This window comes from Macaca nemestrina, chromosome 8 (assembly GCF_043159975.1).
Source record: "Macaca nemestrina isolate mMacNem1 chromosome 8, mMacNem.hap1, whole genome shotgun sequence".
Taxonomy (NCBI): Eukaryota; Metazoa; Chordata; class Mammalia; order Primates; family Cercopithecidae; genus Macaca; species Macaca nemestrina.
Genome location: NC_092132.1, coordinates 72,868,532 through 72,891,649, shown reverse-complemented (window position 1 = coordinate 72,891,649; position 23,118 = coordinate 72,868,532). Strand labels below are relative to the sequence as shown.

The window sequence follows — 23,118 nt, the reverse complement described above, 5'->3', positions numbered from 1 at the left end:
TATTTTTATACACCAGCCTATGATATGTGAGGAAACACATTCTTCATCTAAATTGTACCTAATGATACGCATAAGGCTATTTCAGGTTATATTTATATTACAGTTATTTATCTGACCAAGCATTATGAAGAAAGTATTTTGACATCTCAAACAGATATTTCTCTCCTTTACTGGAATATAATTTAGTCATAACTCAAGGTAATTGTGAGAAATTGAAATACAAGCAAAAGGAACAGTTCCGTAAATATCAATAAAGATAAACAAAAGACTTAAAGGGAGCGATGTGAAAACATGTCTGACTTTTCAGCTAGATCATTTTAATTTTTTCTTTGGCAAACAACTGAACAAAAACCCCAAATTACCCAAATTTACTAAGGAAGTGGAGCCACATGATGATAATCAACACAAGAGTCTCTGCAGCCATTCGGAATTCAAGCTGTGCATATGGAGAACTCTGCTATTCCAAACAACTTGTATGCCAGGGGTGATTCTCTGTAATCCATTTGAGCTATGAGTCATTTAGGAAGCAAAATTAGCATTTTTCCCCCCAAAGATTGTTTTTTCTTGTCATTGCATGCTCACATACAGGACTCAGAGCTGATGGATAACTTACTCCTAGTGCCCTGCTTCCCAGAAATGCAGATAGCAGCATTGCGTTTCACCCAAAGGATAATTTACTCTCTTGACTAATGACCACTTAGATAGTAGGCAAAAATATTCAGATTTCTAAAATCTAATGGAAATTTAAGGTAAAAATGTAAACAAATATTTGTCAAATTATTAAATTCTTAGCGAGGTGATCAGTAATGTTGATAGAGAGCTAACAAAGGAGATTTTTGGCACTCCTACATTTATAAAAAGTCATGCTAAGTTAAGTTTAGGCACACTCGAAATGAATTTGAAGAAGTCTTCCTAGCCTAAAAATATTTTGTAAATTCCATTCAATTAACAAATATTGATGGAATGAGAAAAACTACAAAATAAATCTTTGTTAGATGAATACGTATATCTCAGATGTATGGCTTTGGGTTAGACGTAAAGAATGCAAACAATAAAGGGACATGGAATTGTTTCTGGGGGACCCTAGAATTTAAAATGTTAAGAAATGTACACAGTAAATACATGGTATAGGAAGTGGAAGGTGATATATGTCTTAAAAAGATTGCTGGGACATTGTGCAATGGACACCAAAAGGGAGAAGTCATGGAAGAGGCAGAGTTTGAAGTGACTCTTCCAGGACTGTAATGATTTGGACGTAAGACCTGGAGAAGAGTATCCCAGATACTCGCATGCAATGGCACAGAGGTGCACAGACGTTATTTGGTAGGAAATGGGAAACCAGGGAGTATTTGTGAGTAGGGAAATGATAAGGTTAGGGTTTTGCGAGGGGAAAAGCAATTGGCAGAAATTATTTAAACTGTGTGGGAGGGTGGAAAGGCTGGGTGGGAGGGAATGGACTGCCTGCAGGTCCCTGGAAATGTGGAGCTGGAGCTTGGGACTGGGCCAGAGTTGGGGATAAGAGTTTGGGAATCTGGGTGACCTCTTCCTAGTGTTCATAATTGAGAAGCCCCAAGAAGAGCAAAGGGCAGGGCCGTTTCTTGCTGGAGGGCGACAGCATCAGAAGGGCCAATCTCCATGCTAAATATCCCGCCCAACATCTGACACCTCAAAACAACAACAACAAGCAAAGCAAAACAAAACAAAAACCCACCCCCAAACCAAAAACCCTCAGTACAAAGTAAGGCCACCTCCCTAGGGAGGTGGGAAGTCAAGGTGCAGAGAATCAGAGGATAGCGCATTTCAGGGCATATCAGGGCTAAAACTAAGGCAAGGATGACATGGAGTATATTTAAAACAGTGTACTTGGACCTTCTTCAACAGCATCTTTCTTGGTCTATAGAAACTTACGAGTCCCAGCTTTAAATAGATTGTCATGGCCTGCGTTCGTTTCTAAAAGGTGTTTTAAGCTACTTTGTTTTCCTGAAAGCCCCTGTAACTGTGCCGGCGGTCTCTATTTCGCGACTGTGAAGGAGCACTGGGGTCAAGAATATGTAAGGTTCAGTGTTATTACTCAAGTTCATTGTCTTTACCGCGCCCTGGAAGTGGGTACGGGTCTGAGTGTCCACCTGGCGGCCTCGCCAAGGAGGAACTTGGCATAGTTTTCCAGCTGGTAAGTAGATTGGCAAAGGAAAGAAAGCAGAGTATGAAGAGCGCCCCCATGAGAAGCAAGAGTTAAGGCTGCCACGGACCCGGCTTTACCCTCAAACCCAGGAAAGCGGGGTCACTCGGGGCTAGGGACGGCCCCCGAGCGAGCGGGGCTGGAGGTGTCCCGAGGAAAGTCAGATCTTATCTGCGCTCCTAGTTATCTCCGCAGCTCTTTCTCCAGGAAAATAATCCTGACACCATCACTCAGGAGCCATCTGTCTTCGCCCCAGTTCCCTGGGGTCGAGCAGTCAGTCCAGGGTCAGGGTCGTGCTGTGGGCGGGCGGGAGGACAGCCCTGCAGTTGGAAGCAGAAGGGCCGAGGGAATCCTGCGAAGCCGCAGAAGGGCCGAGGGAATCCTGCGAAGCCAGCAGGAGTGCGTCGCGGCCGGGCGTCCCGGGGCTTTCCCGGCCCCGGGTTCGCTGCAGCCGCGGGGGCTGCGTCCCTCTAGCCCAGCGCAGCCGGCTGGGAGCTGCAGAGCGAAGCAGGTGGGTGTGGAGCCAGGCCCGGGGCAGCAGGAGCAGCGGGCGCGCGGGAGCTGAGGGAAGCACCTCGCCGAAGTGTGGGCGGCGCCCGCCCGCGCCCCAGCCGCGCCCTGGGCACCAGAGCGTTGTCCCCAGCCGAGCGCACAGCTTCGGCGCCGCGAGGCCGAGCCCCGGCGTCCCCAGAGGTGCCCCGCCGGCTAGCGCAGCCCCGCCATCCCGCCCCGCCGCCCACCTTGAGAGCCGCGAGCGCCGAGGAGAAGGAGGGGGAGGAGGAAGAGGAAGAGAAGGCGGCGGCCGCTCCAGCCCGCGGGTGCGCGGAGCGCGGGAGGAGGCGGAGCGGGAGGCTGGGGTGGCCGCAGCCGTGTGTGCGCGCCGGGCCGGCGAGCTGCTGGGCGGGGGAGCGGCGCCCCAGAGCGCCCCGCCTAGCCTCCCGCGCGCAGCCTCTACCCTGCTCCGCCACAGACACACACCCACCAAGCACCCACCGCCCTCCGCCCTCCGCCCTCCGCCCTCCGCCCTCGCGGCCGCCGCCGCCGCTGCGCCTCGGGCAGCCCCAGCGAGCGGCAACTCCCGGGCTGGCGCGGCTCGCTTTCCAGCTCCTTCCGCGCGGCGAGCTCAGCCCCGCTCGATTTTTCCTCTTCTGTTCCAGCCCTCTCTGGTCTGGGTGGCGGTGGCGGCGGCAGGGGGATGGGGACCCCGCGTGGGGAAGGGGGTGAAGATCGATGAAGATTATTGTTCTTTTAAAGGATGCCTTAGCTTCCTCCCGCCGCCTCTCCTCTGAACCTTCCTACTAGAGACTGTGAACCAGAGTCAGGGATGTAAAGACAGGGGGAAAGCACGCCAGGAGCTCCAGCCAGCCGGGGAGACCCTCCTCTGTGGAGGGGAGGGGGATTTCCAGCGACAGATCACTGGCGAAGGGGATCGTCGCGGGGAGAGGCTCCCTGGAGGGAGCGGGGAATCCCACAGCCCTTTGTGGTGCCCGAGCCTATGCCGCCTGCTGAGCGGGGTCTGTGGGAGCTAGGTAAGTGGCGGGGGCATTGCTGCTCCCCGAAGGGGTCTTCCTTTAAGAATGAATCATCGCGGCAGCCTAGCCACACTTGAGTTGCTAAAGGAATTGGAAACTGCCATATGGCGCCCAGTGGACTTACACACAAAGCTGACTTAGCCCTGAGAGGGTTTTTAATGTAAGGCTCCTTCCTGGTGGGGAAGGCGCTCAAGTGTTAGCCCCTGAAAAGCTTCCAAGCAGCCTGACTGGGAAGGGATGGGGATGTTATTTCTAGGAGCCGAGCTCTTGTTGCCTTCCGTCTATTTGTTGGTAAATGCCACACTCACATGCACACACTTGTGGGACTGGATTTAGGGAGTGTGATGCCTCTGATGTATGAACGATCCTCAGAACACAGAGACATGCATGCATTTTATTCTTCAAGAGGTGCGCGGTCTCCGTTCTGTAGCACGGTTCCTGAGGGGGAGAACGGGTCTCTAAGGAAAGCGCTTCATGGCTGTTGCCAACACACTCTGCTAGGGGACTTGGGAATACGTTTGCCCTGAATAGCACCAAAAGACATCGACCATTTGCCTCATCATTTGCTCCTGATGCTTAATGATCCTCTTCAAAATAGTATGCCGCCATCCATTTTCTCGAGTTGTGAGCATTTATGTGTATTCATTCATAAAAACTGTCAGTGTGCAATATGCACAAACATGCCATTTATGCAACATTTATGACTGCACATGTGTTTCAACAATAAGTAATAATGCATACAAGATTACATTGAAAAAAATTAGTATGCACATACACTGGGTTAATTCCACGCAGGTTCCACATTCCTTCTAATCAAGTTGTGCAATAATGTCAAGATTTTAAGTATCGTATCACATTTTCATTTTTGCACTAATTTTTTTTTTTATTTTGTTGGAAATCTGGTTTTTTGAAACCGAGGGAAAGGAAGAGTAAGCATTTTATTGTTGTCGTTAAATGTGTAGTATAGTGTGGGACGGAGGTCTCTTGGTTTATTTACCAATAAACAGCAATCAATATATTACACTTCATTGTACAAGAGAGAGAGAGATTTCGGTCAAAAATCTTGTCTTACCTGTCAGTGCTGAATAACTTACAGGAAAGAGTTTATAAAAGAGGGTAACATTCTTAAGTTGTATATAAAGAAAATACAGTTTTGTTTTATCTATTTCACTCTTTAGGGGCATGTATGTGTGTGTGTGTGTCAATACATATAAAGTTGTCCAAAGCTTAACTTGTAATACATGAGTAAAACCCATCTAGACTAGACATCTAGGCTAGAGAGTTCTTTGTTCTTAAATTAACTCAGTTTAGTAATTTGACACATTACAAATGTGTATGCACATTTAATTGCTGTTTGAGGTGGTGTTTTTAATGTAAGGGCATGGATAAAGTGCTTACTTGTGTGATTGCATGGACTCTGAAAATACTGAAGGTCCAATGTAGAAATAACTTTCTTCCCCACTGAAGGAAAAGTATCCTCATCACCTAGAAGAGTTAATATGCTTCACAAAGTAAATACCATAATCCCCTCCCTCTTGCCTTCAGGTTTAGAACAATTGTTTATCACAAATAGAATTCTGTCTAATGTACCCTTCTTCCTTTTCTGGCACCATTCAGACTTTTGGAGAAAAGAGTGAATCACTTGGCAGTTCTGTTTGTTTTCTTCCTCCTTTAACCTTCATCTTTCCCTCTCCATGTTAGTGTTCTCACATCTCCCTCATACACAAACCCACACGTATCGACTCCAGAAAATCACTCTCTGCCTGCCACTTTGAGAGTTCTCATCTCACATCTTTCTTTTCTATTGCCTTTCTTTTCTTTTTCTCCTCTTTTTCCAAATAGAATCAATCCCTGCATCAGTTAAACTATTTTGCATTTCACTGTTCTCCAAATCCAACAGTTCAATTTTCCAAGCATACATATTTACTGAATATTCAGAGGGGTTAGTAGAAATTATTACTTTATCCATTCCTTTCTGTTTGGCTTTTAAAACTTCATTGTTTAGGCAATAGGGCAACTTCCTGCCTTTTTAATTTTCAGTATGATAATAAAAGTGAGATTGCTAGAATAACGAAATGGCAGGATATGGTTTTGGTCACGTTTCTCAACTTAAGAGTGTGTCTGTCCAGGTGTTTTGTATACCTGCCTGCATGTCTACAAATGTGCAAGTCTGCAGAGCACCTTCATTAAACGTTGAAAAATATTTTTTCTTGAATGCGTATCTGGCATTCTTATATGGTAGAGAGATCAGTATAGTGTATAACGTATTTTGAAAGTAGACCCAAATCTAGGAAATCTGTAAGATACATTTCATTCTGCCCTAATGCATTTTTTTCTTCATAAAGAACTAATTAGTTCCTTTAAAACTTACTATCTCTTAAAGACTAATTCCAAAGGAAGATTCTTAAAGTTGATAGGAAATCTCACACATATTTTAAGGAAAATATATGAGGGTAAGATATTCTACTTATTTCAAAATGTAATTTTTTGATATTTGTTTATATTCTTCAGATTTTTACATAAAATCGTGATTCCTATTATTTTCGCAGAAGCTTCAGACAAGTGGACAGTACAAAGGCATTATATGTGATTTCTTTTTTAGCCCAGTGTTTTTTGTTTTGTTTTGTTTTTTGTTTTGTTCTGAGACGGAGTCTCGCTCTGTCGCCCAGGCTGGAGTGCAGTGGCCGGATCTCAGCTCACTGCAAGCTCCGCCTCCCGGGTTCACGCCATTCTCCGGCCTCAGCCTCCCGAGTAGCTGGGACTACAGGCGCCCGCCACCTCGCCCGGCTAGTTTTTTGTAATTTTTAGTAGAGACGGGGTTTCACCGTGTTAGCCAGGATGGTCTCGATCTCCTGACCTCGAGATCCGCCTGTCTCGGCCTTCCAAAGTGCTGGGATTACAGGCTTGAGCCACCGCGCCCGGCCTGTTTTTTTTTGTTTTTTTAAGGCTAGAGTTTATGACTTTGTTACTCCCCAAGTGATAGAATAAAGCTTATAGAGCAGAGCAGCATTAGATTTTTTAGTCACATTCTACAAGTATCTTTATAGCCTAGATCTGTAGGACATTCTGTTTCATTGCTTATTTCCTCCTTGTGCTTCTTAAATATGTATTCCCACCAACTCTTAACTGCAAGTACGGGTTGTGAGGCAGAAAGCCATGTGTGTGAGACCAGTAATCCCTTGACCTGTGTAAGCCAAACCCTTTTATTTTATCTTAAAAAGTGCCTGTTCCTATAGGTTGAATTGTAACTATCTTTGCTATCTGATTTGATGTCCCATAGCCACTCATTGACTCATTAATTCATTTATTACTTACTAAATATGTGTGTGTATATATATATATAGGTATAAGGAGAAGAGTGCTTGAATAGAATGTAACAAATGCAAAAAATATAGAAGCTAGGCCCTCCCCTCAAGAATTTTTTAAGGAAAAAATAAAACTGGAAAAACTAATTGAAAAATCAGTTATAGTTCAAAATGAAAGATCTTTTTTATACAGAAATGCACTTAATACTTAGCAAATTAATTAAGACAAATCCATGAAGAGGATCATGAAAATTTTCACAAACTATGCATTTGGCAATTGTTAGAAAACAATAATAGTAATAATAATATTATTAAAATATTTAATTTTAAATTTAAATTAGAGTATTATGATTACAAGTAATACTATTTTATTGACATATATAAAATAAAGTTTTTGTTATTATTATTTATAGCACTTACTTAAGGCACATACTGTTTTAAGCACTTTGCAAGTATTATTTTCATTCTCACAACCACCCTATGGGGTAGCTGTCAGAAATGCCCTTTATTATATAGATGTGAAAACTAATGTTTAGAGACTTTTCTTAACTTGTCTAAAGTCATACAGGAAATAAATGGTAAAGTCAAGCTTGAACCTTGGTGCTCTGGCTTCACTTAACCACTATGATATTCAGAAGTGTTAAGAACGAGCCCAGGCAGAACAAGAAAAAAATGCTTGCAGTTCCTGGATTTATTTGGAACTGTATCTTCTCACTCACCAAAGGATGCCCTGGTTATTACTATAGGGGGATGCTTGAAAAAGGCCAAAAGTAAGAGACAACCCCCATATTTTTGACATTAATTTGAAATAAGAATGTAGTTTAGATTTTTATAATGTAGGTGGGATTTTATCAGAATGCTAACACATTAGAAACTACTAGCTTTACAGTGACCACAGAAAATGAGGCTGGCTGATACAGACTATCTGAGTGGTCAGTTTATTTTCATTTTCAGGTTTTTTAAAACAAGTTTGTGAATTATTTTGAACATAGTATTACAAATATGTTTAACTTAGCTACTCTTAGAATTATTTATTTTTTTAATTATTAGTTTTGAAATATAATTTTTTACTCATGTCCCATTTTTTCCCTATAAAACATAACGCGAATATTTCAATGGAAATTAAAATATAGTTACTTAACAGATTTACATACTAGTATAGTCTTTAGAATGCATTTATTTTATTAAGTGCAGAGTTACTATGATAAAATTATGAAAACATAGAGATTTTCATCAAGAAAAGTTTATATATTTGAAGAAAAGTTTTTTCTAAATAGCTATAACTTCCGTTTATGTGAACAATGTCATCCAGATTAAATTTCAAAGCTAAAATGATTAAATATTGCCTGCAGGAAGCCATAGAATCAAATATTTAGATATATCCTCATGATTGACATTTTAATTTTTCACACAAATATTAGGTCTTATATATTCAATCACATTGTATAGCCAACCTTGAACCTACAATTGGCTTATTACATAAAATTTCATTTTAAAAGTTTGGGTATTTTAGAACTTATATACATTTCCTTATAAAAATAGTACTTTAAATGATGTTTAGGTCCTCAGACCAATCCACCAAAGCCCTTTTAATAACTAATACACCTGAAGTACAGTACTGTTAGTACAAAAAAAAAACCACAGCCATTATGTATAGCAATGCTCCTGGAGAATCATTTGATTTACATGTTTATTGGCTTCCTTTGTGTGAGACTCATTTGAGATACAGAGGTGAATGCAGTACTGCCTAGGTCCACAAGGAGGAGAGAAAATGGAGAGGGTATTTGTACACAAGTAACTGACGTTAGGCAGAATGAAGTAAGCAATATAAGACCGATAGGGGCAAAGTACTGAATAATTGATTCCGAGTTCTACCATGAAATCCAGGGACTTCATATCCCTTTGGGGTTCTTATTTGGTAGTTCATCCTAAGGGTGTCTACTGAGCTTCTGTGTGCTAAGTCCTAAGCCAGTTATTAGAGACCTAAATATGCATAAGACACCATGCACTCACAGCCGACACTTGTAGAGAAATAAATCACAACCAAATATTATAAATGCTATTGATAGAGTGGGATGGCAATTCAGTGGAGTAGTTGTATGACAGAAGCATCCCAACAGTAACAAAATACAGTCGTTTTGAGTTTCTAAATATATTTAGAGCCACAACACTCTACTCAGTCAGATCCAGTACCCCCTTTCTATAAACAACACTTTGTAATATCCCCTTTACTTTCCTGAAATAATATTTATAGATAATAAATCATATTTACACATATAACATTTAAAAATCAATATAAATTCCCTATCTGTAAGAGTAAATAAGAAGAAAGCAGCTTAAGATAAAGTAGTAGACTTATCAATATGTGTATGCTCAGATATAACTACACTAAAAGATGTACTAAAATAATCAAATGACTGCTACTTAAAATGCATAAGTTTGGATAAGAAGATAAGTTCAGATAAGAGTAGAAGATAAATTTGGATAAGATGATAATATTCAATTGAATATTGGTGATACTTTTGTATATTTGGCATTTTGAAATAAGAGCAAAATAAATATATTCATTGAGTGTGACAGCAGTAATTGCAAACAGATGTGGGTGTACTGGATTAGTGAATCAGTTAACAGGAGCAGCATGATAGCTGGTGACATAACTTCCCAAAATGGTGAGCAAATCTGGTGATAGCCTCTTCTATCATTCCTAGAAAATTCCTCTGTAAAAACGTGCTATGAACGATAGGGCTAAGGTCTAGTCACAGATAAAGGCAAGCAAGTTTTTCATTTACATAGGTGTCTGGTGAGATGTGTAAAAGTTATGGAGGAAGCAGGATTTCCTGCATTCTTGGGCCTTGCCCTTCAAACACTTGACAACTTTAGGAAACTCACTCAAAAGGATTATGTTCATCTCATTCAGCAGCACTGATTATGACTATATTCTCCCATTGAAGAAAGCCAATCCAATTCTACTGTGTGGGTGGCTATTTTGTAAAAGCAAAGCTCTCTCTGTTTTTAGTATGAAGGTAAGTTTAGCGGCTAAATACAAAATAAATAGCAACAAAATCAAACTATGTAGATTGCTAAACATTAGGGACATCCCATTAGTGGGCACAATTTGATAATTTAGTTATCACTGTGAAGAGTTTCATTTTCTATATGGGATCGTCAGACAGGACTTCACAGATGAAGTGACATCTAAGTTCATTTTTAAAAGATGAGTAAGCATTCCCCAGGTGGAAAAGGAGTTGGATGGAGAGCATTCTAGGCAGAGGGAACAGCATTTGCAAAGCAATGTCATAAAAGGGGCTTGACTGTTGACTGAAGCTCAGCATTGGCAGTTGTAGGGAAGTGATGGGAGACGAAGCTGAAGAAGGTTGGGGATTAGGTGGGAAAGGTGTTTATGCCATCCTACATAATTTGGATTTTATCCTGAAAGACGGGTTGTTGGTGGAGTTGGGGGAGGCGGTCAACAAAAATTTTTTAAAAAGTGGTATAGTCCACTTTATTTTTGGTGACAATCTCTGAGCTAATGTGAATAGGCTGAACTTTAACAGGAGAAAAGATTGATACTTTGGAGACTAGTTAGGAGCCTTTCAAGGAATACAACTAAGATAATGTCTAAGAATTGCTTTAGACAGGGATGGTGAAGAAGGGGAGGAGGGTTTGAATTCCTGATGGTAAACACTTGCAATCTAAGGGTCTCCAAGTCTTTCACCTCTCAATACAGATAATAATAATAGGCATTAGCTTCCTTTTTTGCTTTTCAAGGGTGATTGTATTAGTTTAGGTAGCTTGAACTTCTGTACTAAACTTCCATATTTCAGTGGTTAATAGAATGGACATTTATTTTTTCCTTATATGAGAGTCCAATGTGTGCATTCAGTGCAGTGATTTGGGGACCCAAATCTTGCTCATGATACTAGAAACATGAAGTTCTCTGCATTCCCCTGACATTGTGGAAGAAAATGAACATAGAGAAGGCACACCCAAGTGGTGACACACCTGGCTTCCATTCACATTCTGTTGGTGAGACAGTCACATTGCTCTGTCTGTATACAAAGAGGGCTGGAGTATGCAACCTCTGGGTGGGAGGCCACTTTCCAGTCGTATTTCTGTATCATGGAAAGGGAAGCATAGATTTTGCTAAATAGAAATTTCTACTATATTCTGCTCTCTGGCTACAGGTAAGAAAACCTTAGCCCCAGAAAACAACCTGAATCTCACCTAGTCACTGTATCCATCTCAAAGTCCAGGTTCTATGGCTGATGCCCACCACCATTCAGTCTGGATATGGCCCCTCATTGTCTAGAAACTTTTGTACTAAAAGGAAAGTTATCGGTCTCCAATATACAGGCATACCTCATTTTTATAGTGCTTTGTTTTACTGTGCTTAACAGATGCTGTGATTTTCACAAATTGAAGGTTTGTGGCAACCCCGCATCAGGCAAGTCTGTCAGCACCATTTTTCCAACAGTGTGCTCACTTCCTGTCTCTGTGTCATATTTTGGTAATTCTCCCAATATTTCAAATGTTATTGTTATATAGGATATAGTGATCCATGATCAGTGATATTTGGGGCACCACGAGCTGTGCCCATATAAGATGGTAAACTTAATGGATAAATGTTGTGTGAGTTCCAACTGCTCCCCTGACTGGCTATTCCCACAACTTTCTCCGTCTCCTTGGGCCTCCCGGTTGCCTGCGACACAACAATATTGAAAATAGGCCAATTAATAACCTTACAATGACCTTTAAGTATCCAAGTGAAAGGAAGAATCACATGTCTGTCACTTTAAATCAAAAGCTAGAAAGGATTAAGCTTAGTGAGGAAGGCATGTTGAAAGCCAAGATAGGCTGAGAGTTAGTCCTCTTGTTCCAGTTAGCCAAGTTGTGAATGCAAAGGAAAAGTAATTGAAGGAAATTAAAAGTGTTACTCCAATGAATACATGAATGATAATAAAGGAAAAAGAGTCCGATTGCTGATACGGAGAAAGTTTTAGTGGTCTGGATAGATCAAATCAGCCACAACATTCCCTCAACCAAAGCCCAATCCAGAACAAGACCTTAACTATCTTCAATTCCATGAAGACTGAGAGAAGTGAGGAAGCTACCGAAGAAAAGTTCGAAGCTAGGAGAGGTTGGTTCATAGGTTTAAAAAAACTAGGCCATCTCCATAATATAAAAGTGCAAGGTGGGCCAGCCTCGGTGGCTCATGCCTGTAATCCCAGCATTTTGGGAAGCCAAGACGGGTGGATCATGAGGTCAGGAGTTCAAGACCAGCCCGTCCAACTTGGTGAAACCCCGTGTCTACTAAAAAAATACAAAAAAAAATAGCCAGGTGTGGTGGCAGGCACCTGTAATCCTAGCTAATTGGGAGGCTGAGGCAGAGAATTGCTTGAACCTGGGAGGTGGAGTTTGCAGTGAGCCAAGATTGTACCACTGCACTCCAGCTTGGGTGGCAGAGCAAGACTCTGTGTCAAAACAAACAAACAAACAACAAAGAAAAACAAAGTGCAAGGTGAAGAAACAAGTGTTAGACAAGGAAGCTGCAGCAGGTTATCCAAAAGATTTAGCTAAGATCATTGATGAAGGTGGCTAAAATTAACAATAGATTTTTAAAATTTCTTTAGAGACAGGGTCTCACTCTGTCACCCAGTCTAGAGTGCAGTGGCATAACAACTCACTGCAACCTTGAACTCCTGGGATCATGGGATCCTCCCCCTTCAGCCTTCCAAGTACTTGGGACTACAGGCATGCACCACAACACCTGGATAATTTTTTTATTAAAAATTTCTTTAATTAAAAAAAGACAGGGTCTCACTATGTTATCCACAACAGATTTTTAATGGAGATGAAACAGGCTTCTGTTGAAAGGTGATGCCATTTAGGCCTTTCCATAGCTAGAGAGGAGAAGCCTGGCTTTAAAGCTTCAAAGGACAGGTTTACTCTCTTGGTCCCTACCAAGAGATGATGATGTAGCTGATGACCTTAAGTTGAATTCATTGCTTACTTTCTATTCTGAGAATCCTAGGGCCCTTAAGAATGATGCTAAATTTCCTCTGCCTGTGTTCTAGAAATGGAACAATGAAACCTGAATGACAATGCATTTGTTTACAGCATGGTTTACTGATATTTTAAACCCACCATTGGAACCTACTACTTAGAAAAAAAATTCTTTTCAAAATATTACTGCTTTTTGACCCATCACCCAGGAGCTCTAAGGGAGATGCACATGGAGATTAATGTTTTCATGCCTGCTAACACAATATCCACTCTGCAGCTCATGGATCACGGAATAATTTTGACTTTCAAACCTATTATTTCAGAAATACATTTTATAAGGCTATACCTGCCATACATAGTGATTCCTCTGATAGATCTGGACAAAGTTAGTTGAAAACCTTCTGGAAAGGATTCACAATTCTAGATGCCATTAAGAACATTTGTGATTGATGGGAGGAAGTCAAAATATCAGCATTAACAGGAATTTGGCAGAAGTTGATTCTAACCCCCATGGATGACTTTGAGGGATTTAAGACTTCGGTGAAGAAAATAACTGCACGTGTGGTGGAGAGAAGTAGAATTAGAAGTGGAGTCAGAAGATACACATGAATTGCTGTGACCTCATAAACTTGAGCAGAGAAGGAGTTGCTTCTTATGGATGAGCAAAGAAAGTGGTTTCTTCAGATGGAATCTACTCTTGGTTGAAGACACTGTGAACATTGTTGAAATCACAACAAAGGATTTGGAATATTACACAAACTTAGCTGATAAAACAGAAGCAAGATTTGAGAGGATTAACTCGAATTTGAACAAAGTGCTAGTGTGGCTAAAATGCTGTCAAGTAGCATTGCATGCTACTGAGAAATCTTTTGTGAAAGGAAGACACAACTGTGGCAAACTACATTGTTGTCTTATTTTAAGAAATTGCCACAGCCACCCAAATCGTCAGCAGCTACCACTGAGATCAGTCAGCGGCCATAAACATCAAAGCAAGACCCTCCATTAGCAAAAAGATACAACTCCCTGAAGGCTCAGAGGATTGTTAGCTTTTTTTCCCCAATAGAGTGTTTTAATTAAGGTGTGAACATTTTTAATAGAAATAATATAAAATACTACAGTATTTTATAAACATTACCTTTACATGCACTGGGAAACCAAATATTTCTGTAACTTGCCTTATTGAGGTATTTGCTTTATTGCAGTGATCTGGAACTAAACCTGTAATATCTCTGAGGTGTGCTTGTATAATGATGGATGAAGTTTGGAATCATTGCATTTAAAATTTCCATTTGGAAAAGTGAAGAATGGGAGACATAGATCAGTCATTGACTCATAACATGGAAGAAATCCTACTGGATATTGTTAAAGGCCCCCTGTCCTGGCAACAGGGCACATTCCTTCTTTAGACCCTTGTTTACTATCTTGGAAGAAATTCTTTGTTCTTTGTTCTATGTAGTCCAGGCCACCTTCTGGGAAGTTCTTCATTATCCATTATTCTCCATGGCCACATGCAAAATGAGTATTGGGAAGTATACTCTTCCTGGAACTTACAGGGCTTTATAGGCCTCCTTCTTCCCAATCCAAGCCTAGATGCCTGGAGGTGGTTTTAAAGTCATAGGATTTTTTTTTTCCTTTTTTCTTTTTTGTTAGGCCTGGCTCTTAATTTCTTTGACAATACAATTTCCTCAGAATTTTCATAGGTTACTTATGTATTTGCTTTCTGTCAGTTATACTACTAGCTACAGTGAAAGTTCTTTCCTATTCATAATTTTTGAAGCTGTTTCATTCCTTTGTTCATGTCTTATCCACCCATTAGTGGTTATGTTGGGGTCATCTCAAAAATAGGCTTGGGTGGTTAGGTCACTTCATTAATGAGATATTTACTGCAAGGCTGAGTCACTTTGTCGAACTGGGAGGCTATAACGGACTTCTGTTACTCAAAGCCTTTTTCATTGTTATTTCTCACCCTTATCCTCCCTAAAGCAGTGGGCTGTTGCAGCTTTATGAGGTTTTCTGTTTCAATCAATTGTTTTGTAATACTTTGCTACAGGCAGTGAGGAGCAATCACCACACCACACAGTAACATTTTGGCTGTTTGCAATCTTTTTTTCTGAAGTTATAGACCTGCCTTCTAAGTTCGCACAGTTGTGCCAGAGTATGGCAGGGTCCAGGCATCTTGTCTTCTATATCCCTTTCCTTGCTTGGGGCAATGCCACATAATTAGATTTTTGTAAAGGCAGCACTCCCACCCGCCTAACCTCAAGGTATCAATATTAGGATAATGCTAGCTCATTCTGTAACAAACACCAGAATGTTAGCGATTTGGCATAACAAAAGTATATTTCTTATTCACATAACAATCAAATGAAGAGTGCGAGAGCACAGAAAAGGCATCACCAGTTCTTAAGCATCTTGACTCAGGTGTGACAACAACACTTCTGGTTACATTCCACTGATGAAAACTAGTCAGATACCCCTCTATCTAGATGCCTAGATGAGGGGGCTGGGAGTAGGGGCTGTGAAATGTAATATTTGGCTTAACAGGAACTTCTCAGTGGCAATTCTATAAGGTGAACTATAAATTTAAATAGACAACTAGCCATCCCTGCTGTCGTCATATTTCTTCAAAATAAATGAGGGGGGAAAAGTGTTCGAATTGCATGCACTCACTGGTTAATCCATGTTGTGGCACATCCTTTACCACACTCCTGAAAGGCTCCTCTCAGACCTCTGGGATGTCTTCTTCTGGGACACATCTCTCTTCCTTCTCTAAAGCATCAATCAGTATTATAGTGTTCTCATATATAAAAGACTCTGGCTGAGTGCATTGGGATAAAGGATGGTAATTATAGCATAGACAAGAAACTAATTCTAATTAAATGTTAGATGTCACTGCTCCTAAAAATGCATTTGCCATTTCTCATCACAGGAGTTTTCTCACTGGTCCGTATCTCACTGGGACCCCGGTACCAGCCATTTTCTGGACACTTCACCAACTGTTTTCTAGATCTCTCTCTTCTTCTGGACACTTCCTCCCATCCCTTCATCCAGAATTTTCCCACTATCCTTTCTCAAGGTGACAATGGATGATTCCAAAAGACAGAGGTAGTTCATTATGCTAAACTGTTTAACTCTTGTTTGCCTCTGACTTGCCCAAGGGCACTTGCCAATAATAGCCAAATAGCCCATTATGTTTTTTTCTGAAATAAGAAAGCAATTCTTTCCCTAGGAGGACTTACTGCTTCTTATACTCTAACTGGCTGGAAATTGTAGCCAGCTTTTTACAAGTGCACATTCAGCTAATATTTATTAAACACTTTTCAGGTGTAAAGTACTCCGCTAGGTCATGAGGTTATACAAACTTAGTCCTTACCCTTGCGAGGCTTATGGTCTGCCTGAAAACAAACATAGAACCCCTAGATCCCTGGCAGTGCTAATTGTAGTGAGTTTGCCCCAGGTCCAAACAATTGATAATTCTTTGTGTTGTGGACATTTTGAAAGGGGTGGGGAGTAGCAGCATGCAGGCTGTGGTGTGCAGAATTGGGGAAGTTGAGACATTATGCTGTCATTATTTCCCAGAGATAAATTCTGTACTCTGCTTCTGGTCACTTAGTTATTTTTTGCAGACTCCAGGTCTTAAGCTATGTGGTTCTTTTTACACTTCCCACTCCTATTTTCTAACAGTCAGGAAAAGCCAGTCCTACAAGGAGATCAGCCAGGTATGGGAAAATGGCATCTGGAGAGAATAGACCAAATGACAGATGGCAGTCCCAGTAGACAGGAAGTTAGACTTTCTTCCTAGGGAATGTCCTGGCCGAATATGGTAAGCAGTATCTGGAAACAGGTGATATTTGGAGATTCAGACAGGCAGGCCTGACAGAGACAGGAAGGGTTAGAATGGTCCAGCCCCATAGGCTCAGAATGCTACCGCTGAAAGGGACGTAGAGTTTAGGAAGGAGCCTCTTTTAAGTAGCTAGCAGGTACCTACACAGTTAAGACAGCTCCATTCTCAGGAAAACAGGGTGATGTTCACTTTATTAATGAGGGGATTCAGGCACAATGCACAGGACCATTTCTTATGCCATCACCAAAGCACCAATCCCACTTTCCTGAAGTTTCACTGTAGCTTACTATCTGGACTCTTAGGTTTTTATCTTGTCCTCTCAAGTAATTAATTTTGCACCCCCCCCTTTTTTTTTTTTTTTTTTTTTTTTACAAAAAGCAAATCTGATTGTGTCACTCATTTACCTAAAACCCTTAAATGATTTCCCACTTTTCTTAGGATAAGGTCCTAAACCTTCAACTTAGGGGCCACCATATTCCTTCTTCATTTCCCAAAGCATCACTTGTAGAAGGCTGTTGTACATGATGGGCTCTAGTCAGTCTGGCCCCTGTCTGCCAGCACTATCTCAGGCACCACTCATCCCTTGTTTTGTGTTATAATTTCTGGCTTTATTTTAATTCATCTTAAGTGTCCTGAGCTTTCTTGCTAGAGGCCATCATGCATAGTTACTTGGGATGCTCTCTCTTCCCACTTTCACCTAATACATTCTTACTCATGTCTCTGAACTCAGGTCAAAAATCACTTGCTCAAAGAAGTCTTCTTGGCTCCCAGAGCACGGAAGGTGTCTCATCATGCTGTCTTCTAGCACCCTGATTCCTTATGGCACTTACCCCAAATCTAACTTTAAATTTTCAGGCATTTACTCATTTAGTATCAGCTTTCTTGCACTAATATCAGCATCTTTTGCAAGAATATAAACTCAGTAAAGGCAGGGATTGCCCCTTTCATGCACTTCTTTATCCACAGCACCTCTCACAACTCCATGCACATAGCAGATGCTTATTATGTGTTTGTTGAATAAATGAGTGAAGGAATGGATGGAGCTGGGGCCCATGTCAAGTTCTAGGTCATAAAATGGAACCGGGAGCCCAGTTCCCAAGAATTGCTGTTCAACGTAGGGCAGGATAGAACCAGAGCAAGTCTGCCTGATCATGAAGCACCAAACCATGACCGTGCACTATTTACATTCATGAACTCTTTACATTCTTCTTGACAAGGACCAAGATGGTCCTAAAATCCAAGAGTAAATAGAGTTTGTAAGTGGAGGCCCAGGTATACCACTGCTGGGAATAGAAGTAGAAGTAGAAGGTGGTAGAAACACAGTCAAGGCAAAACATGGTGCTTCCAACAGAATTTTTTCTGTCATTCTTATTAAGAACAGAACTTACTTCTTATTTAAGAACAGAACTCAGCCTCATAACTTTAAAGGAAAGTTGTCTAGACCAGTGCTTCCCAATAGAACTTGATGTGATGATGGAAATGTTCTATATTTGTACTCTCCAATACAGTAGTCACTAGCCACATGAGCTATCAAATATTTGAAATATAACTTGAGAGACTGAGAAGTTGAATTTTAAATTTATTTATGTTGAAATAGCCACATGTGACTAGTGGCTACCATGCCACATAGTATATAGGTCTAGACTATTATTAGCATGAACTACCTTAAGAAACAGTTTCAAAAGCAGTATGGTTTAAATTTTAGACATATTCATTTACAACCAGTGTTGGCCTCCAGTTTACCATATAAACATGTAAGCAATCTCTGGTGCCCAGTGCCAGTTTGACTTTGATGTGTATCTCCTAGGTACATCCTATTGAAGGGATTTGAATGAACTATCTCGTATTTCTGTCCACTGGCACTGATCTTTATTGAGGGCATTTCTATCTTTAGGCAGGCTGTACAAAATGTGAAGTACTGTACACATGTAGAACACTTCCTCTATAAGTATCTATGTCATATGACTGTCTCACATCCACTTTTCCCAGGCAGGATTTTTTTTGTACCCTCCCCTCTTCTCTCTTTCTTACTGTTTCCTTTTTTAATGTCTAAGATGACACAGATACAACACTGTGTCCTTTAACAAGTTCCTTTTCTTTTGCATATTGATTTCTTTTCCTTTGTGCTTATTTCCAAAAGCTGTTTTATCAGTTCAGATCCTTAACAGCAAAGAAATTAAAAAAAAAAAAACACATACACACAGACCAAAAAACAGTTCAAATCATTAACAACAACAACAACAAAATCTCAGAAATGATGATAGATCTTGGCTTGCTGATTAGTACATTTTGGATATTGATCAGATATAATAATTTCAATATCAATATATGAAGAATTTAAAATAAGGCATTGCTCTTGGTTTTTCCCAGTTTTCACCTAGATAACATGGTAGTTGCATTTAATCCTTTGAAATTGCCCATTTGTCTGACTCTTGAGTTCTTTGCCCTGCTTTCCACAAATAAATAACTTTCCAGTGAGGAAATACCAGAATAACAGTGTGGTGTTTAGAAGGCAAAAATCTGAAATATCATAATAAAGTAACATTTTCAAAGAAAGAGTCTATCTTTACTCCTTTATCCCTAGTCTGAATAGCTTAGAACAAATGTGCCTCAGGGCTTTCATGCTAAATGTTCCCAGTTCATAAAATCGTGATTATTAATCAGGCTATCATTAAATATTAAGTTACTTTTGAGATAAATGTCATTTTAAATTTGGAATCCTACTTTTTTTTTTCTAAATCTAAGGAGAGCATTTTCATTAGGCTTTATGGAAAGAGTGCACATAGAAAGCTTAGAAGCTATTAAGAAGCTACTTCTTAAACTTGGCTTCTGGTTTCATTCGAGCCCAGCCAAATAGTTTCCAGAATAATAAACACAATTTGTAAACATCTATATAAAGCTAAAGTAGAACGTTATGGTCATCGTTTTTATCTTTTTTTTTAAATCTGGGGACCTATTTTATTGCAGGCATTTTATAACATTTGAAATACAGTGTTTGATGGGTAGCAGATGCTCAATAAATATTTGTTGAATGAGTTAACAAATTAATAAAACCTCAAAGAGTTTTTAAAATTACAAGTGGTGGCTAAGGCTATTGAATCCATAAGTGCATACTATATTCCACAAAGCCCCATGAATTAAAATATCCTTGTCATTTGCTGGTACTTTATATTAGCTTCTCTTCTTTTACAGCAATATGTTTAAATCAGGGAGAGAGTTTCAACTAGGTGCAAGTTAAATACATATTCAAGTCCATAATGTTATCTGGGCCTACAAAACACATGCTAGAACACAAAACCAAAAGTTCCTGTAATATTCTTTGCAGTGATCCTGTGGGTTTCTTGAGAGCAAAGGGCTACTTTACCCAATTTTGCATCATCCCCCATGCTCAGTATTTAGTGACAGTCAAGTAACATTGTTTTGGAAGGAGGAGATGGAATGAGAGAGGAATAATGGATCTAAATCAGTATTCTTATTTATATTTTATGGTCTTTTTCCATTCTGACCATTATTGGAATAATAGAAATTATAGACTTATGTTGTAGCCCGGAATCATTAATAATAGGTTCAACTCGCCAGTATTTATAGGTTTCACTGGGTATGAGATAGTCAGATTACTCTTGCTTCACATTTTTTCTTCCACTGTTTAAATTGTGTATTTATTTTTGGTGCTCTGCGGTAGCAAAGTCTAATACAAAGAACTGGATTCAGAAGCAGGAGCTTTAGCTACTGGCCCTGATGCTGAAAAGGCCCTGGGAAGATTGTTTAAATCTACCAGTGTTTTTCACCCAGTTAGAGTGGACCCCTTCCAACTACTATACATTTTGTATTTTCAGCATTTAAAAAGTATTGGTAGGCATCTATTTTGACCATAAATCTTGAATACTAAGACAATTAGCATTACTTCTGAAAGTCACATACTAAAACTTAGTTTAGTTTTAAAAATTCAGAGCTGTCAAAACAGTTGCCAATTCTACCATCTCTATCCATAAGAGAATTGTAATGTGATAGTAAATGTTATACATGTCATTCAGGCCAAGGGGTAGACAAAATATTACAGGAATTATTTGTGGTTCACTCTCACCTTCGGTATCATGCTATTAGGATTGCTCAATATTGATCCCATATTTTTGCTCATTTATTATAGGCATCCAGAATCCTTCAATTCAAAGAAAATTCCCAGTGTCTTATAAAGGTCAAGAACATGGTCTTTGGATTAAGATAATGCTGGGTTAGAATTCTGGAGGCTGCACCTCCTAGTTGTGTTGTGAGCAAGAGATTTACCTTTCTGAGCCTCAGTTTCTTTACCTGTAAATAAAAGATAATAATACCCACCCCAAGGAGGGATGAGAAATAATGAGAATTCTCACCATGTGAATTAACTGCGATAAGCACAGTGGCTACATATAATAATCACTCAATATTTGGTAGGTGATGAAAGTGATAATCATTAACAAAATTCACAAAGCAAATGAGATCATAACTTTGGCTCTCCTTCAGATACAACTCTAAGAATATCCCTACCTTCTAGGAAATGTAAATTTTACTTATGGGCATTTTGATCTTAAGCTGAAATAAAATCCAAATTGTAAATTTGTGAATCCATCACAATAGCTTATTTTACACCGACATGTTCTTTTATTATAATCCTGACTACATGCAGCTTGCAAAGATGAAAAACAGTGCTTTAAATATCACCATCTCTAAATCCAGAAAAACTAGTTCTTTCCTTGAAGAAAAAAAAATGAAAAAACATATAACAATATTAAAGAAGAATTTTTTAAAGGAAAATAGAATCCATAATTTTACAACCCTTAACCACACTACTCCTTTCAGTGAGAATAATAGCCTTCGTTTATTTTTGAATATTTTCTCCCTTTGTCCATAGTAACATTCTCTGTTATATACTGTTGCAACCATAATTATTATGATTTTTACACACTGTTTTTCTCATTGTTTATTTCAAGACTGCATCATCTGGTACAAGTCACGTGAACTCAGGGCTTCAGTTGGTCCATCTGTGGTCCCTAATTTTTACATTTTTATTTTAGAAAATGTTGATGGAAATTGATGAGTTCATGTTCCTCACCAAATGCTTTGATATTTTCTTATCAAATTTTGCTGAATTGTATTTCTAGCAGTAAATTTAACATCCTAAGATTCATAGATGCTAGTAGGTCATCTTGCCCATCTGCCTTTTTTACCATTAATTATTTATTATTGTTGTAGCTTTCCAGTGTTTTACACAACAGAGACACATGGTAGGTTGAGCGAGGGGGCAGGGGTGAGGGAAGGAATATTTATAAAGTGCCATACACAGATGGATGGTTAAAAAATGCTGTTTAATGATCCTCTCTAATGACAAGGATGGATGGAAAACATTATTCCCAAGGAATATGGAGATGGTGGTGTCTATAGTTCAGGGAACCTCTTCCCTTTTCTGTCTAATAATGAATAGAAATAATATTTAATAATGAATAGAAAAAAATCAAGCATACAATCGATTGTGACAAAGTTCAATTTTTAAATTAATTCCATAATATCATTGATTTGTTAGAAACTCGTTTTTCATGCTTGAATCTAGAACACAGTGTTTTGAGTATGAGTAGTCAGAGAAAGAAAAAACGGGACCTCCAGTTGATGCTATGCCGAGTGTCCCAAGGTAAATTTTGGAAGCGGTTTGCTTTGAGGCTGAAGGTATGGTATCTTAGTCCTTTGAGGCTATTACTACAGGATATCTTAGACTAGGTAACTTATAAAGAGCAGAAATTTATTTCTCACAGTTCTGGAGGATGGGAAGTTCAAGATCAAGGTGCTGGCAGATTTAGTGTCTGGTGAGGGCCTCTTCCTTAGAGATGGTGTCTTCTTGCTGTGTTAAGGACACAGGCCGCTCTCTGGGGCCTGTTCTGTAGACACTAATCCCATTCATGAGGGCCCTGCTCTCATGACCTAATCACCCCCAAAAGGTCCCACCTCTTAATACCATCAGCTTGGGAAGCAGGATTTCAACATAGGAGTTCTGATGGGATGCAAGCATTCAGACCATAGCACATGGCCACCTGTGTATTGTGATTAGACTATACCAGGAAAGACTCTCACCTTTCCCCTCACATGATTTTCCCATCCCAGTTACTGTCCAGCATGTATTTCCATTATTATAGGATTATTCCTTTGAGGCTTCACATGGAAATACATTCTATTATTTAGAAAGAGAAGAGATCATTGTTGACAGGTATAAGCTTACATTTTGAAGAA

General features: G+C 39.8%; 1 protein-coding gene across 1 annotated transcript in view; it reads left to right on the top strand.

The window, feature by feature from the left end:
- Nucleotides 1-3,042: 3,042 nt before the first annotated feature.
- The window catches only part of LOC105483591 (potassium voltage-gated channel subfamily B member 2), a 409,729-nt gene continuing 389,653 nt past the window's right edge, over nucleotides 3,043-23,118 (top strand). The window contains exon 1 of the mRNA XM_011744511.3: nucleotides 3,043-3,708. The gene's annotated coding sequence lies outside the window, so the exon portion shown is untranslated. The remainder of the gene's footprint in view (nucleotides 3,709-23,118) is intronic.